Genomic DNA, 5,178 nt, shown 5'->3' with positions numbered 1-5,178 from the left:
CCCTGAGGCTGGGACAGGGCAGTGGGAGCAGAGCCCGGCGTGTCTGGCCACGTCGGCAGCTTCCTCTGCCATCCCCAGCACACTCTGCCACCCCCAGCACACTCTGCCATCCCCGTCACATCCTCCGGGCCCCTCCTGGCTGCCAGCAGCAGGAGCAGAGCCATCGGCTGCTCCCAGACTGCCAGCCCAGCCCTGCAGGGCTCCGAGAGCCAGCCCTGCAACCCCCGAGCCTCCAACCCGAGACACCCCCTTTGTGTTCTCACTCTGCTCCCCCCCTGGGCAGCCTGCAGCCGGGATGAAACGAGCAGGGCTGTGCAGAGGAGCCCCACAGCATCCTGAACACCAATTCAGAGATGTTGGGTTTAATGGATGTAGGCACCCTTCCCACACACGCCAGCAGCCGTGCCACACAGATCCGTGGCGAGGGAGGGCTGCTCTGGCTGATTTCACAGGGTGCCCGGGGGCTTAGAAAGGCTCCTTCAGGTTTCTCTCTTCACGGTCGAGGTTTAAAATGAGTTCCCAGTGTACCTGCCAACACCCGGATCCTCTGATTGTTCTAAACTGGAGACAGCTCCAGCTTTGCTCTTCACACACCTTTGCACGCACAGATCCACAGCTGCGGGCTTGACCTGCTGTTCCCAGGGGCACCCAGCCCCTTCCCACCCAATATTCCAGAGGGTAGATCCTCAAGATGCAGGTCCCCGGAGTGCCTCTCTCCCCACACAAATACCCGCCTGCATTGGGGTTGCACATTTTTTATTTTTGCCAATCTACCTCCCCATGGAGCGCGGCAGTGTGACTATCCCCACCGCTCCCCAAAGCTCTGCTCCGTCCCCACAGCCCCGGGGGTTTCTGTCCCGCAGCCCCTCCTGCAGGACCTTGTCTCCCTTAGACACGGATGGAGCTTGGCCTGGATTTCCTGCTCTCCCTTCCTGCTTCCCCCGAGGGCCCAGGAGTCACAGCTCCTTTGCCATCCTCCTCTCCCAGAAGAAACAGCTCAGGCGTGTTCGCCCTCCTCCATTCATCCTTGGCTCTGAGGGTTGTTTTTTCCATCCATCAGGACAAAGAAGCAGGAGGGCTGGATTTCAGCGAGCCCTGCCCTCCGTGAGCAGCCTGGGCTGTCTGTGAGCATTCCCAGAGCATTCCCAGAGCATTCCCAGGGTATTCCCAGCCGCCCAGAGCCAGGAAAAAGCTTCCTCAGACGGGGAGCAGCCTCACGCCAGGCAGGGCCTGAATGCACAGGGGCCTGGCAGGGTCGGGGATTCCTTGGAACAGCTCGGAGGGCTGGCCTGAAAATGTCCAAGGAAAGCACGGAGCACATTCCTGCACGTTGCCAACACGTTGTGGTCAGCAATTAAATAAACAATTTTTTTTTAACCCCCCCAGACCTTTAATCCAAGGCCATGTTTCGAGGTGTGCTGTTGTACACATCCTGGAAATTCTGGTGTCACTCCGGGTGCTTTCGGGCGCTGTTTTCTGGGGATGGATGCCAAGAGAACCGGGCAGTGCCTTTGTGCGCTGGAGCTGAAGGGCTGCTCTGCCCATCCCAGCCTAATGAGGTGGCAATTTCACAGATTTGCTTTCAGGCCTCTCCTCGGCTCCTTCACCGGCTGCAAACCCATTAGCGTGTCAGGTTGCCACTCATATTCATTCGCGTCTGCCCATTTAATTTTGGGATTCTCACTGCTTGTAAAACACACAAGTGCATCAATTATTTTAGCTCCGTGTGAGGATTGTGTTGGTTTTTTTTTTTTTTTCCGTGGAGGAAAGCTTGTTCAGCGAATGTCGCTGTCTTACCTTGGCTGCTGCTTTTCCTTGAACAGGAATAAAGGAAATGAAGCTGAATCTACTCCCAGCTGTCAGTAAATATGGACAGAAATCATTCCCACATCCCTTAAAAGACCAGGAGCCTTTGCAATGGAGATTTTCGGTCGGATGCCCCTCATTGCTTTGCACAATCGAATTCCATTGTGAAGGAGGCACTTTTTGGGATTTTGGCTGTGTTCTGCACCCTCCATCTGTGAGTTCCCAGCTTTGTCCTCCTCGTAGCACATTGTCAGCCTCCTTCATCTAAAACGACAAACACATTCGTAATAAATTAAACACCACAGAAGAGAAGGGGGAGGAAGGAGGAGGAGGAAGGAGAAGGAAGGAGGAGGAAGGAGGAGGAAGGAAGGAAGGAGGAAGGAAGGAAGGAGGAAGGAAAGAGGGAACTATTTGGAGCTTAAATACAACAGAATTGAAAAGTCTTTTGTTTTCTGTAGTGAGGAACATTTCCCAGGTCATATTTAAAGGTGCTGTGTAAAACAGCAGAAGCTACCCAGGGCTTTGAATATGTAAAACGTGATTTTCTTTCCCCAAAATAACCAATTTTCCAAAGGGAATTCCTTGCTGGCACTTTGGCATCTAAGCAGGCACCTCCTCCTGGCTGGGGGTTCTGCCGCAGTTCGTTTATTTCAGTGGTTGTTTTGTTAACTTGGAAAAAAGAAACAATAAATAAATAAATAAATATTTTTTTTAAAAGGGGGGGAAAGGGAAAAAAGAAATGAAATTTAGCGCCGTGGTAGGTTTTCATCCCGAGCCCAAAGACCCTTAGGGAAGAGATTTTCTGGAGAAATGGCTGTGTGGGGGTTTGGGGAAGGGAAGGAGCACACGCGTGTGTGTTTGTACATCCGTGTCGGTGTCACAGACAGAGGGAAGGCGTTCCTGGAGCTGAGCGATCCCGGAGAAGCCCGGCAGCATTCCCGCATTCCCGGCAGATAGCGCTGTGCCTCCGGGGCCACCGCAGAGCTGCGTCCCTGCCTCCTCCTCATCCTCCTGCCGAGGTCATTGCTGCTCTTTATTCACCTCGGAGAGGCCCCGGCACCCACAAAAAATAAAACAAACAAACAAACAAACCCCTACAAAAACCCAACAACAACCACCACCAAAACTAAAACAAAAACAGAACCAAAAACCCCACCAAAACACTAGAAAAAAAACCCCAAAACAACCCAAAACCCACAAAAAATCAAAAACAAACAAACAAAAAACCCCACAAAAACAAAACAAAAACCCCAAAAAACTTTATAAACCCCGGACTAACTGCTCACCGCAGCTTTTCCAAATCCCGGGATTTAGTGACTGAGATCCTCAGCTGGAAATCACTTTTCTAGGAAAACTCTCTTTAATTCCTCTACAAACAGCTCAGGTGTTTGCATCACACCTTTTCCCAAGATGCTACAGAAATGCACAGAAGTACATTAATTCCCTTAAAAAAAAAAAAAAAAAGGACAAAATCGGGGGTGCAAATCTACATTAAAGCGTCACATGGCAACTAATCAGCTGCGGGAATTAGTACGCGGTGAGAAAATGCAAATTGTCCCCTTTCAGGCCAAAAGATCTGAGCTTCTCCTTGGTTTAGCAAAGCCGAGAAATGTCTGCGACAGAGCAGCTCTGACACATTCTAAAAGCATCTGGCCATAAAGGACTTAAGTGCTGCATCATCATCTCCGAGCAACCTTCAGGATTAGATTTCCACGGAACAATAAAGGCAAGAGGGATGCAAAAATTCCTCTCCAGCTGAACTCTGGCGCCCAACACCGACCCTGCCCCGCTCCACGTGTTTGCCTCGCCGCCCTCTCCTTGTTCCTCCTCTCCCTCCTGCAGGAATGGTTTTCTCGGGAATAACTCAATTCCCCCAGCAGAGCATCCCCCAGCACACAGGAGTCAGGAGCTGCTGTTTCAAGGGCAGCAGCTGTTGGAACCCTGGAGGCTGAAAATTTCAGATTTTCTGGGCTAAAAGACAGTGACCCTCAAGCAAACACTGCATTTGACCTGGAATAGGCTTCCAAAATTGAGTGACAGCGCTGGGGTTGTGGGTGTGGAGTTTGAATAGAAGTGTGTGATAGCACAGGACAAAAAACTTAGATTTAACATTTTAGTGTATAGTAATGCATGTGAGTCAAGAGGGAGGATTTAAGTCTGAGTCCTTCTTCACCTTCCTCTTCATGGGTTTGGGTGGTTTTCTGTAACTGGGTGGAAAAGGTTCCATGTTACGGGCCTCGGGTGGTCATTATTGGGTCAGAAATATAAACAATATAGGTGTCACCTCGTTATTGGGTAATTATCACTTAAATAACCTTGGAAAGAGTTAGAGACGTCTCCATTTTACCTCATTTCTCTCACTTGCTAGCTGGAGCTCACAGCTGGTGAGTCTGTAAATAGATAAGAAATAATAAACTTCCAAATCCAAACAAAAACTTCGACTCTCGTGTGTTAATCCCGATTCTGGCAGGGAAAAAGAAGCCAGAACTGTCACAGCTGGAACCTGCTCAGCAGCTCCAGCAGCTGTTTAGGCCAGGACTAAAGACTGGTGTCAGCTGCCAGCCCTGTGTGGGGGATGAACCAAAGGATCCAGGAGCGTTCTGGCCCCGATGGTGCCATGACTGGCTGCCCTGCTCCAAAATTAACAACACCTAAAGCACCTTTTCGGGCGGCACTTTGGAAAAACAGAGTTTCCTTCTGGTGCTGGACAAATGGACGCTGTGAGGGTCAGTCCTGATCACCCTCTCTCACACACACACACGGAGAAATGCAGAATATCAGCACCATGCTCCCAGAAGGGTTTTATTATGAGCAAAAATTCCTACTAATGGGGGGGGGGGGGATGGGGAAAGGTTTTTGTTTGTGCTCTCCTGAAAGGATGAATTTTATCCACTACTTTCACAACATTTTTTCTTTCTGAATTATCAAAGTGGAAACCATTTGTGCTCTAATCTCTTTTTGTTTCCTGTTTGTGTAGATTCAGCACCAAAAGATCCTTGTCCAGGTACAACGAGCCGGTGATAACAGCTGAGCTTTGACAGGGAGCCACACTGGTGATGTCAGAGCACAATGAAATATACTCCCGTTGATAAAAGCTTTTATATAAAAGTGGATATCCTGGGAGCATCCACAGGGTCACAAATGCCCAGGAAGGAGGAGGTGAGAGGTGACTGGTGTGACCCACTTAGCGCAGCCATTCCCATTCCAATGGCACTACACACAGCCCAGGAGTTACTGAATCCTGGCCATTGCTGCACTCAGGGTGCTCACAGCACATCCACAGCACCTCATTCAGAGTTTCTCCACGCGCTGCAAACAATCCTTGGTTACAAACACTTCTGGAAGAACAGTTTTCAGTGGGGAAACACAGAT

The 5,178-nt window shown here is 50.0% G+C and overlaps 1 long non-coding RNA gene across 2 annotated transcripts; it reads right to left on the bottom strand.

The window, feature by feature from the left end:
* Window positions 1-811: 811 nt before the first annotated feature.
* Window positions 812-2,528, bottom strand: LOC136300822 (uncharacterized). Of its 2 annotated transcripts, none has more exons than XR_010723735.1 (3): window positions 2,368-2,528; window positions 1,798-2,070; window positions 812-1,686 (listed from the first exon to the last, which is right to left on the bottom strand). It is a non-coding gene; the product is annotated as an uncharacterized lncRNA (long non-coding RNA). The 2 variants fall into 2 exon arrangements; XR_010723736.1 differs by having other exon boundaries at window positions 812-1,683.
* Window positions 2,529-5,178: the final 2,650 nt, after the last annotated feature.

The sequence above is a fragment of the Chamaea fasciata genome, unplaced genomic scaffold (genome assembly GCF_029207755.1).
Source record: "Chamaea fasciata isolate MVZ Bird 193981 ecotype frontalis unplaced genomic scaffold, bChaFas1.0.hap1 SCAF_24, whole genome shotgun sequence".
Taxonomy (NCBI): domain Eukaryota; kingdom Metazoa; phylum Chordata; class Aves; order Passeriformes; family Sylviidae; genus Chamaea; species Chamaea fasciata.
Note: the sequence above shows the minus strand (reverse complement) of the source record. Positions and strands in the feature narration are given on the sequence as shown.